We start from the raw sequence: 14226 nt of genomic DNA, 5'->3' as shown, positions 1-14226 counted from the left end.
TCAAAAATTGTTGTAACTTGATCCCTTCTCGATATGATATATAACATAATTTAGCATATGTTTCACCATATATCAAAATGATTTGAAATTTACCATATGATTGAGACTTGACAAATTCCTTTAAATACTTACAACAAGTATCTCTGTCGTATGTTGAATTTGTTAGCTCTTATATAGAAAAAAAAATATTGAATTGACAACTTTTCACATTTTTAAGAGATCAATTAATAAATACATTTTTCTGAACTCATTTGTTGCAAAATGGCAAAAGAGACCGATTAATTCCACGTGTGAAAGGTATCATATTCAAGCTAAGTATCATAGCACAAATCAAACTAATTAAAATATACAAAAGTAAAAAAGATAAGCGATAAAAACAATGTACCCCCGTGAAAGGTTTAAATTTGAAATCCAGTTAGGTGATTTTAGTGAATATTTAAATAAAACAGCTTGGCCCACATTTTTACTTATCAAATTGGTTGGTGAAGTTAAACTTTAACTTCATATCTTCAAGTCTATATGAGCAAGGCTAGTGTCCTTATTCAATTTTATTTCTTGTAAAATAATAATATAAAATAAAACAATAAATACATTAAATTAAATTAACTTAAAAATATTTTTTTGTTTTACATTTAACTTTGTACTGAATTCAGTACAAATTCAATCATTTAAAAGTTAAAAATATAAAAATATCACTTATTAAGTCGATCGTTAAATTTTTTAACCGTTTAAATTTGTTTTTTTCAAAAGGATTAATTTTAATATTCTTCTCAACAAAAACTATACAAATTTACATAACTTCATAAAGAGAATAAACTTCCATTCAGCTAATACTTGACATTGAAATCCTTGCCAAAGCATCCCATAAATCCAAAGTACCGACATTCCGACAATGTTTTTGCACGCCTATCAATGGAAAATTAATAAATGGCCAAGTCTCATCTTTCAAGGACATTGACCAACGGGAGGTAAAATATCTACTTAGCATGTCTTGTTCGTTCCGTTGTGACTAGTTAAAGATCGAAAAGATTACTACAGAAAAAAAAACAATTCGTTACAAGTTCAAATCTAAAATTTGACATTTGTTTGAAAACCGATCGCTTGCGTTTTTTTTAAGCAATAGTAAAGATTCTTAACACAACGATTTTGGAAATTTTTGCTAATGACAAAAGTAACATGACCATCGTTTTTGTTTACGTTGGAGTTTGTTATCTTAATTTTGTCATCTATTTTTAATTTGAGCTATTGGTGATATGTGTATATATATTTATAATTATGCTTTTATTAGAAACTAACTTTCATATATTTGCTAGTTATTTTTAAGCCCAGCGAAGCAATAATTAATATTAATTAAACATGCATTAAGCTATCCATATTTCAACCAACACAAATATATATATATATATATATATATATATATATAGAGTGTGGCTAATTTGCTACCGGAAGCACTTCGACCGAGGTGCTTCTGGGACTATATTAGCATATGTGATGTTCAAACAACAAATCTAAACCGTTAGATGTTTAATCTATATTAAAATCTACTTGAAGACCAAATTTTACATTTTTTGGAATTTTTTTACTATTTATTAAGATGATTTGAAAATCGCTGTTTTTATTAAAATTCTGCACCATAAAAAACAGTGACTTTCAAACATGCATTAACTGTAAGTCTATAATCACGTACTTTTATAATTGTTTCGCAGTATAATATATCATTCTGGTAGTACAGTACAAAATGAAAAGAGTTGAATCTATATATCAAGATCTGGTACATTAAAATACCATGCTAGTACAGTACCAAGATTTACCAATGCAACTGTTGAAAACTATTTGTTCTATAAAAAAAAAAAAACTTAAAGCTATTATGGTGCAATCAATTAAGTATTTAATTCCTTTATCAATCTCAAAAGGATAATTAGTTTAACTAGTTATGATTGATACTTGTAGCATTTTTGTTTCAAGTGAACCAAAGTTGGTAAGATTTATATCTTGTAGCATTTTTGTTTCAAGTGAACCAAAATTGGTAAGATTTATATATATTTATATATAGGTACGTTTGGATCGAACAAGGATTAGTGCAAGAATAGCAATTTTTGGATTAATGGTTGAGAATAGTGCTAACCCGAATGGTTTGAGAATAGCACTAACTTGAGACTATTCGGGTTAGTAAAAATATCGTTTGGATTGTATGTTTGGAATAGCGATGGAGAGAATAAATAAAATAGTGATTAACCTAATCTAATATTTAAAGTTTTAACTAATATTATATTACATTTAATATCTAAACTAATATTTATTTCATTTAATATTTAGACTAATATTATATTACATTTAAACTAATATTTTTTTAATACTAATCGAATATTTTATTTAATACTAATCTATTTAAATATGATATTATATTTATTTAATGCTAATTTAATATTTTATTAAATACTAATCTAATATTTGAACTAATATTATATTACATTTAATATTTAAATTAATAATATATTATATTTAATCTAATATTTTATTGAATTATGAACTAAAATTTAAAGTAATATTATATTACATTAATGTTTACATTAATATTATATTATAATAATATTTAAAGTAATATGTTATTTTATATTTTATATTTTATTTATATTAATATTAATATTAATATTAATATTTAAAGTAATATTTTATTTTATATTTTATTTAATACTAATCTAATATTTAAAGTAATATTATTTTATATTTTATAATATTTTTTATAATAATCTAATCGTATTAGATATTATATTTATTTAATAATCTAATATTTAAACTAATATTATATTACATTAAATATTTAAATTAATATTATATTATATTTAATATAATATTTTATTTAATATTAATCTAATTTTATATTATAGTTATTTAATACTAATTTTAAATTAATATTATATTACATTTAACATTTAAACTAATATTATATTATATTTAATCTAACATTTTATTTAATATTAATCTAATTTAATATTATATTTATGTAATACTAATCTACATTTTAAAATAATATTATGTTTAATTTAATATTTAAACAAATAGTTTAATTAATACTAATCTAATCTAAAATTATATTATATTTAATACTAATTTAATATTTAAACTAACTTTAATTGAGATGAATCAAATATTTTATTAATATCACTAACCCCATAAGCTCTATTCTTGCTAACTCACCTTTTTTATGGGTTAGTAGTAAGCTAACCCAAATTGCTAATTTATGTTTGGATCAACAAGAATTGAGAATAGTGGAGCTAACCCAAGGTTAGCTCTATTCTTGATTGATCCAAACGCAAAAAGATTAATGGGTGGATCTAATCTGTTATTTTCTGAAATGTAGACATACATGTTCAGTAATTGCACAATTAGAGAACAACTTGACCAATAAACACACCAATACACCACCCATATACCTACATTTTCTAAATTCATACACAATAAGTAATAACAACAAACATAACCGACACATAGATAAAAAAAAAAGTTAAAGCATGCGCACTCCACAAAAAAAAAAATTATCCTTACAAAAAAAGTTAAAGCGTCTGAATCTCAACACAACTAAAAAAAATACCATTGAAAATATTTTATTTAACTCATTATGCTTCGATAACTAAAGATTCTTTATTACTAATTACATGAAAGGAAATTAAAGAACTAGAACTCTATTCAAGTCATGCCATCCATCTGAATCTTCTCCAATTTTTTTAACCTTAAACAAAAAAGAATCTTTTGCATTTTTATTTCTTCATCCCATCTCTAAGACCAATTCTACTCCTTTCAATTTGTCATAAAGAATAAATGTTAAGCAAATTCATCTTGTGTAGGAGCTTTGTGCACATATTTATTTCCTCTTTTGCATAAGAGAAAGCCTAAAAGAAAGGTCAAACAGAACTTTTTTCAAGTGCTTTTACATAGAATAAAATTGCATAAGAGTAGTACAAAATTAAAAACTACAAAATTGATTCGTATTACCGATCAATTTGTGCTATGCATAATACTATAGACTCACTCGGATGATAAATAAGAAATGCTTGATGAGCACTAATAGAACACTGAGGGCCTGTTCATTTGTCACGAAATTGTGTGGGATAGGATTCGATGGATTCGGGAATCCACTTTTTGATTTGGGGAATTCATATTCATAAGTATGCATGCGTGAGAATAATGATGGAAATGTCAGGTTAGATTTACTTGACTCAGAGAACGCCCATGTACAACCCTACTAGGAATAGATGCCTTAGAAATGACTTAGAAAAAATAGTGAGCAAGAGAGATGCATTATAACAAGAAGACATGGATCTATGATGTGGAACAATTTGTATTTCTTTCACCACACATGGATTATATAGTAAATGCCCTCTGATATTCATACACGGTTTTTTGTACTAAAAGCCGTGTACAATATGGTCAAATTGCACACGGTTTTACTGTTTACAACTGTGTATGAATGTTGGAGCACATTTGTATACGGTTGTAAACAGTAAAAAAGTGTACAATTTCTCCATATTTTCGGAGCAAATTTTTGGAATAGTGTTTTCTTACTTTGGACACAGATTTACGAGAGAATTTTGAAAAACTATGTATAATATGAAGTGTATGGTCACGCTTTCTGTTCTAGTGATATATACATTTGTGAACTTAATTATGTTGTGCAATTCAACAGTATAAATTGGGTGGCTTATTGAATTTTGGTCTTGATTTAGAGGATTAATGGTAGTACTGTTAGGTTATTTGATCTGTTTGGGCGGGCTCTTGAAATTATAGAAGAAAAAAATGGTAAGAATAACTGGAACCGGGATTGGGCTCTTTTGGACTCGATCGGTCTAGAAAAAGAAAAGGGCCACTAAGTCACCTTCAGGCTTGGGCGGATAACATGAAATTTTATGTTCGGCCAGATATATGTTATGTTGCAAATTAAGAAAAAAAGAAGCCGAGTGCGCATTTTATTTTTTTGTTTTATCTTACACATGCGAATCCATCTGCGCGCAGATCAAAAGGGCCGATGATGCAACCCATTTTTTCCAGCAAGTCTTCACTAATCAAACACTAGTAATTAATGATTTGAGTATCCTCTCAAATTAGTTTTATGTCAATTATCAAATTTTAATCAATTTAAGCGTCAGTTCTTAATTTTCTATATATCAACTTTTAGTTATTTATACTTAAACATATATATAGAGAAAATATTAAGAATTATCAATCCTTAAAATTGGGTCGATCTATAAAAAGGTCCCAATCAATATTGCTTCGTCCAAGTCAATGTTTTTAGCTGCCCTGACAATAATGTGTAATGTCATTAATTCAAAATTGTTATCTGTCTTTGGAGAAATTTCTTCGTTTACATATTAAGAAATGCTTGGTCCTCATCAAGACAAAATAATCACCAATAATTGATAACAACCCAGATTTTAATATCCTTATATGGATTTCTAATTCCCATACACTTTCTATATGAGACCATTATGTTTTGTTTGTCTTATCTAATCTATTTTAATCTCAATAATGGATTAGAGAATAATTTGTGTTGTTTTTTCTTATCTGGTCCCATTTGTTTCGTGTTCTCTAATTAATTAGTACTTTGGATATGAAAATCTTACCCATCGACTAAAATATTTCCTATTGGTACTGATGATATGAACACCGTACCTTATCATCATATATAGTTTTAAATTTAACTAGGTTAAGTCTATAGTAGTTTAAATTTAAAATTTAAAATACAGTGGGCATAATCAGGAAAGCAACAATTAGTAGAATCATATTCTTATGGGATTCTGTTTTTTTTGTTATTGACGCAAATTTCAGTTGTTTCCGAATGGACGATATGACTGCACTCACATTAATTAGAAAAGCAGCTCTATGTTTTGTATATAGAGTGTATATATCTGTAACAAATAAATGATTCACATCTTCATGCTGTCTACATAATTGACAGGTTGTATTTCATGACCAACCTTTCTTCTGTTGGGATTTGGGATTTTAGTGAGTTTGTTTGTTTTTTTTTTTTTTTGCCAATAACCACATAAAAAATTTCATCTTATTGGAAATTCGAACTTTTCACCAGATAAGAGGTTTTACGATTTAATCCTAATTGCAAATTAATATAGTGGTCCGTTTAGAAGGGCATAAACCACACTTGTATAGATTAGGGTGTTGATAGAGTCCAAATATATAGTAAAAGAAGCTTGGGTTTTATGTAGAAAATGATATATAATTTCACTTAGTTTAGGGTTTTCAGTGAAAATATGTTACTTTCAGACTTTTTGAGCTTTTTTTCCCAGGTATGATTGATAACAACCCTGATTTTAATATCCTTATATAAATTTCTAATCCTTGACTTTCCCATACACTTTCTATATGAGACCATTACGTTTTGTTTGTCTTATCTAATATATTTTAATCCCAATAATGAATTAGAGAATAATTTGTGTAGTTTTCTTCTAATATGGTCCCACATTGATCTATTTCGTGTTCTCTAATTATCCTGATAATTATTCCAATACTCTCATCTTTGCATTTATCCCCGCATTAATTTCCATAACTATCGTGGGAGAACCATAAGAACGGAAATATTTTTTTTTTCTAAAATATTAATACTTATGCACTGAAATATTTATCCTTAAGAACGGAAATATTTATATATATCTATAAGGTAAATAATTTTTACATAAATAATTATCTCTCCAACTAAACCTCAAACTATATGGGGGACCATACACGCTTTTAGAGGTGAGTTTTTTTCTATCTCATTTCAATCGCATCCACATTTCTGATGATCTATGAGGATTTTGCGAATCTAAAATCAGGAACGTCTACTACGCAATTTTCTCTTTCAAATGAGATCCATGATGACGTACTTTCGGGCTCATCGTTATACAAGTATTTATACCTCGTCGTGCAGGTATTTATATCTATACTTGCAAATATTTTTTAATATGACACTGACTGACATATAAAAGTATTAATATCAAGTATTACAAGAATTTATACCTATACACTATAGTATTTAGACCTATGTAAAAAATACTTTAATAATAACTTCGTAAACGTTTATCGTGATGAATAATTTTTTGTATGGATAAATAATCAGTGAGGACCATAATACAACCTCTAATTTTAGAAGTGGATCATCTAATTTTAGATGTGTTTAAATAATTATAGTAGAACAATAGTACAACCTCTAAATAATTATCACCTTCCTTATTTAATGTGGATCCTCTAATTTTAGATTTGTTTAAATAATTAGTGGGGATCATAGTATAACTTTTATAAATTGTAGGTACGGAAACTGAGAAGAGATAAGAGTGTGGAGATGAATATAATTATTCAATTAATTAGTACTTTGGATATGGACATCTTACCCATCGAATAAAATATTTCCTATTGGTACTGATGAGTAGGTTAACTCTATTATGGTTTAAATTTAAAATAAGGAGGGCATAATCAGGAAAGCAACAATTAGCTAGAAGAATCATATTTCTTATGAAATTCTTTTATTTTTTTTGCTATTGACGCAAATTACATTTGTTTCCGAATGGACGATATAATTATATATAAAAGCAGTTCTATGTTTTTTATATAGGGTATATAAAATTTAACTATACGATATATTGTCTCACATTTTATGAAATAATTTTGACAATGCCCATCACAAATTCATACATATAGAGATGGGCTATGGTGCATTGCAATGCATGGGCACCCTTGTGCATTGGACTATAAATCACCGATTTAAAGTCCAAATGACCGATCGAAACCGTTAATCTTGTTCTCCATATTAATATGTGCTTGGAAACCAAATTGTACATTTTTTGAATTTTTTTTTACTATTTTATTAAACCAGTTTGAAAATCGCCGATCCGGTGGTCCAGAAATTTTTACTGTTTTTTTTACTGTTCACCCAGATTTTTAGATTTTCAAAGTGGCTTAATAAATAGTAAAAAACTTCCAAAAAATGTAAAATTTGGTCTCCAAGCACATATTAATATGAAAAACAAGATGAACGGTTTGGATCGGTCATTTGGACTTTGAATCGGTGATTTATAGTCCAATGCACAAGGGTGTCCATGCATTGCAATGCACCATAGCCCATCTCTATACATATATATATTTAACAAATTTACATGTAAGAAATAAATGATTTACATCTTCATGATGATTGATGTCTACGTAATTGGCAGGTTGTATTTCATGACCACCCTTTCTTCTGTAGGGATTTAGTGAGTATTTTTTTTGTTTGCCGATAACCACATCAAAATTTTAATCTTAGAAGAAATTCGAACTTTTCACCAGATAAGAGGTTTTACGATTTAGCCCTAATTGCAAATATAGTGGTCTGTTTACAAGCGCATTAAACCTACCACAATTGTATAGAATAGGGTGTTGATGGAGTCCAAATATATAGTAAAAAAGGCTTAGGTTTTACCTAGAAATGATAAAATAATCTCACATAGTTCAGGGATTTAATGAAAAATATGTTACTTCACACTTTTTGAGTTTTTTTTTTTCAGGTATGAAGAAATGGAAGGTTTTTAAGCTAAAAACCAAAGGAAATCGAGCAACTCAGATCAATCAACATCTGCTGCAGGTCACATAGCTTTATGGGGCCTGGAAAATGGAGAAAACTGAAGGATCGAACCAAGTATGAAGCCACGGACCACAGAGGCCTGTGCGGGCCACAACGCCATGATGAGACAAAAACATCAGAGAGCATTCTGCTGAAAATTCTGGACATCAACCGGTGTAGGTCTGATAAGTGTTTTATTCAACATGTCTTCAAATAATATTTATAACCCTAATGTTTTATTGATAATCGATCCACAAGCTATTGTTGTAAGCAATATTTTACGCTATTTGACTAATTTACAAAACACATAAACATTAAATTTTACAGTTTCTTTGTTTTAGATATATGCAGGTTTAATTTTTACGTCCAAAGGTCAAAGAAAGAGAAAGATATATATCATGACAAGTTGACGTGACAATTTTTCAAGATAATCTGATACATGATCTACGCAAGCTATAAGGAATGAGTGGATACATGATGATCCAAAATATTAGTACTACTTTTAGTATAAATTAATATACATTTTAACCCTAATTTCAACTTGCAATTAGATTACAAGCGCATAGTCCTACTGCATAGTATAATTGGGGTGTAGATCCATAGAGATAGTGTATTAGATTAAAAATAGTTTTCACTAGTCTAGGTGCTCAGGTAATTAAAGTTTCAGGTGGTGGTAATAAATGCAATCAAGGAATTATAACTTTCATAGATTAAACAATAAAATCAATAGAGACTCTAGGGTTCAGATTTACTATCCTTCTAAATATGCAAAATATAAGTTTCGACGTATCTCTATGTCGCATGATGAGTCAAATCGTGACTACTACTTTTAGTATAAATCAATATACCTTTTAACTCTAATTTCTACTTAATTACAAGCGCATAATCAAACCGCATATTATAGACTGGGGTGTCGATCCACAGGGATAGTGTATTAGATTATACCAATTTCACTAGTCTAGGTGTCGATCCACTAGATAGGTTGTTTGGTTTATATGGATTTTCTTTAGATTTGATGCGGTGGTGCTAATTAAATATAAGTGTTAAGTTAAATTATTAAATCTATTCTCTAGGTTTCAGGTTTACTATCCTTCGAATTACAAAAATATAAATTCAGACTTCTCTCTACCCCGCATACGACACTGTCACTACCATGAGCGGCATAGATTGTCCCACAGATTACTCTGCATGCGTACCATTACTACCCACAAGATATTCAAGTATTTGCTTATGTGTTTTGAAAGGTTTTCCGGTTGTTCAATTAGCTTTTGGGCTATCAATTCTAAGTATTCTAGGTACGTAATTATCCATCTCGCACAAAAGATAATTAATTCTTTCCTATTCTACCTCACAATTAAAATATTCCAAAGACCCTACTTAAACTAAATTACAATCTATGCTAACCTGCCAAGGGAGCCCACTGGGATATAACCCTAGTCTTTGAATCATTGCCTGTTGGATTGTGCCATAATCTACTTACCAGTTTGACTAGATTTGCAAAACATATATTTGTTAAATTTTTATAGTTTCTTGTCTTGAGATATTGTGCAGGTTCAAGACGAATATAAATTGCAAAACATACATCAAGAATGGATGATCAATTACTATACTTATCAAGGATGAGTCATAAAGAACCTAGTAGAAGACATAGAAGCAACATCTCAAGACTAGGTTTAGATATCTATAAAGTATGAGAATGTACCAATTTAAGGCTAACCGTTGCAATGGTTTGTGAGGTGTTATAACAGTTTAATTCATATTCATCCAATCGAGTTAATGCATTCGGCAATGATTTAATTCAATCCAGACCGTTGTGCAACAGTTTAAATCGAGTTGGCACCTCAAATTTCTAGAGCAAACCGTTATGTCCATCGTTGTAATAGATTCAGGGCTATTTTACATCATATGAAGCAAGAATCGTGTCGATCGAAAAAGCAGAACATCAGTTTTAGGGCTCTGATACGGGCCGTATGAACCCATACGGATCCAAACCCAATACAGACCAGGAGATAGCCAAATCCAGCAACGACACTCTATGGGTACAGTCTGTATGAACCCATACAGAGCGTAACCAAGGCATCCTTTGGTGAATAACTGCTCCAGCTATATCCAAAACAGATAACTTGGACTCTACTCATCTCTAGGCACCCCTCACTCCTATATAAACCCTCTAGACTGAATATGGAGCATGAATCGGATCAATAAAAAAAGTGCAACATCGGTTTTAGGGCTCTGTTATGGGCTGTATGAACCGATACGAACCCAAGCCCAATGCGGATTAGGCGATAGCCAAATCCAGCAACGACACTCTATGGGTACGGTCCGTTTGAACCCATACGGACCATAACTGAGGCACTCTTTGGTTAATAACTGCTCCAGCTGTATCCAGATCAGATAACTTGGACTCCACTCTCTCCAGGAGCCCCATCACTCGTATATAAACTCTCTGGACTAAAGAACAATATATCTTAGATCATTTTTGTGTTTATATTTCATAGTTTATAAGAGAGGAGTGTGTAGGGATCTAGGTGAGTACTTCATGTATGGTTGTATCCCTCCTTTATTCTCTTGTGATCATGTCGTTCCGCGGCTAAGCATATTTATTAGGGTTTGGCAGTAAATCTTATTACTCATGATGCTTTTATATATATTCTGTTTGATCATTGTTTAGTCTAGACTGCCATTGGAAGTTAGTCATTATTAGGGTTTGGCAGTAAATCTTATTACTCTTGTTGTTCGATCTTTCTTGATTTTGGTTGTTAGTCTAGACTGCCATTGGAAGTTAGTCATTATTAGGCTAATCATATCGGGATAAGAGAGAATAAACATAATAGACTATTGATGGAGATCTTAACCGAAGATACCAATAGTTGGATCAACAAAAATATACATGAGAGTCTCGACATTCGCAGACGATCAATGTTGATAATCTAAAATATTTTGAGCCGTTAATGTTAGATGACGAGTCAGAAGAAAATTTGTCTTTAGTAGAAGATGACAAGTCTGGAAAAATATTATTAAATGACACCATTTTTGAAAAGAAGACCACTAGAATACACAGTGGAGTTGGATATCTATTGGTAAAAAAGACCAAAAACCATCAGTGTGTAAGTGGTACTCAAGAGAAAAAGGGGAAGCCGAATTTTCTCATCTTAAATTTTAGCTTCATGAGGAGCTAAATCCTATGAAAGGGGGAGTATTGATCCGAGTCGGTTAACAAAGAATAACAACTGTTCCTAATTTAAGATAGTTGTTTACTAATTTAAGTAGTTGTTACTTTCAAGTGAATATGGTTGGACAACATGAATAGAGAAAGTTAGTAAGTTATTTTAAAATACTCCTATATATAAGAGCGAGGAATATAATTGTAAGAGAGAAAAAAAGAAAAGGAAAACAATTCTGCCTTCTATTTTTTGAGAGAGAAAAGAAATATTCGATTATACTGATTTGTGTGAAAGTTGTCAAATTATTATTACTCTCATACGGATCAAGATCTGAAAGTATAAATATGAAGTATTAAAAGTATTCATATATAGTCATGCAAGTGTAAATAATTGATGTATCAAGTGTTTGTATCTAACAGATTTTATTATTACTTTTCTTTATAACATTGGATAATGTTTAAAAATATTAATATCAAGTATTTCAAGTATTCATATCTCATAATACCGTGGTCATATATTAAAATTCAAATCGTTCCAAGATGCAATAGAGAAATTAAAAATTAAAACTGGTCTGGCAAAGCTAACTACAACTACATTCCAAGCTAACAACTAATTTGGAAAAAGAAATACTAAAAACAACTACTGACATCAAAGAGAGTGTTGTGCGTTTGCAAACTCAGGTTCATGATTATTGAGTCCACCTGGAATCTCTCTAGATCATTGGCTCATTGTTCTTACCAGATTAGCCAACGTGTGTGGTTCTTTGAGTGCGAGTCTTCCAATGTCCTTCAAAGTGCTTCATGTCATTCACAAGTTCTAGATATCAAAATGCAATAAGAAAAACCATGCATTAATAGAAATTCGAAGTAAACCTTCTTGTTTGATTGGCAATTCATTCAAGAATCCACAAGGCACCTCCTTGCCATTTCTATTTTTGAAAAACGATTTTCTAATCTCGAAAGAATAATTCCCTGAAAAGCTGTCAGCTTTACCCATCTCATATCTCAAATTAGTGAAATTCTAATGGTTACTATTAAGATTTTTGTAAATATCACGCATCTCCTCAAGCACCTTGGTATACTCTGATCAAATCATGAAAAAGCAAAATAAGAATACAACAATGCTACCAAAAATCTCCATGGTAGTATCCTGAATGCACAGTTCAGCCTCGATGTCATTTGTGCAATGCGACCTGCTTAGACGTAATGAATCGCATCATGTGGTCCTGTCCTTATGCTTCTGCATTCTGGAGGGGGCTTTTGACCCGGTACAACATGAATTTTACTACTGGAGGAGATATTACAATTAATAAAGTGGGATTTAGCACAGCCCGGGTGCTTAAAGTTACTTCGTATTCATAAAAACAGTGTGTGGTTAGTAGGGGTGTGGGCTCCCTGGCGTGAAAGAAACCGAAGGGTATTCTTGGACAAAAGGAAACCAATACACCTACTCATACCATGGATGTACAATTCTGGTCAAGAGACAGTTGACAGGTTGTAAGGGAGGGGGATGGCATGCCCATAACCTACATCCCACCACGGAGTACTACGAGAGTTTAGAGCAGCCTGTCACTTGTAAATACAATTTTTAGTATTAATATATTTGTTGGCGGCATTTCGCTGCCAACCATAAAAAAAAAAACAATACTACCAAAAATTCGTTATCAATCCATGATATGCTTCAGACAAAAGTAAACTGGGAAATGTATCGAAGAGGTGCAATCTGATAAGGAGGATAGTAACACATGCTTGTGTTCGCCATTGCATTGGGTACTAAATGCTGTTGGCATAGTTGTACTAGACACTCGGTTCAGAACCCAATAAGCAGTGTCCGCCGTCAGATGGTACAACAACCATGTTGTGCTCCTTGTTGATCCTCTTCTCCTTCAAGTTCCTTCGCCTCCTTCGATTTTAGATCCTTATAGAAGTGGATGAGGTCGATGCTGGTCGGGCGGTGGAGAAGTTGAGCTTTAATGGGTTTGGATTCGCTAAACCTGGATGAGAACTCGCTGTTCACTATGATGGCCTTTGCGGGGCTAGCATGGACCCCCTCCGACAGTGCACCACACTCTCCTCGTGGGAATGCCCCGCCGAAGACCTTGTGGAGTCGGATCTCGTGTTCCTCCATGTGCTGGTTCACCGTATGTCACCACGGGTATGCTTCCTCCGCCTGGATCAATTTGGGAGACGATAAAGTATCTCATCTCATTTTAAAATTGAGTCAGATCTAGAGAGAGGATTATAATCGTGGAAGAAAATACGAAGGAGAGAGGGGCTGGAGAAACAGAGAATTTGGCAGGGACAGGGAACAAAAAAGGAAAGTACGACTAGTTAGATCATTGGAGGACATTTGGGGGATAGGAGATGGGGGAAATAAGTAATTATCCAATATAAAATTCATGGATTGCACTATTAGATTCTCATAAATGTAATATTAATTAAAGCAATGTCCAACGACGATAAAAAAAATATTTATTGG

Source organism: Carex rostrata, chromosome 10 (assembly GCF_964058835.1).
Source record: "Carex rostrata chromosome 10, lpCarRost1.2, whole genome shotgun sequence".
Taxonomy (NCBI): domain Eukaryota; kingdom Viridiplantae; phylum Streptophyta; class Magnoliopsida; order Poales; family Cyperaceae; genus Carex; species Carex rostrata.
This window is presented reverse-complemented; position numbering follows the sequence as displayed.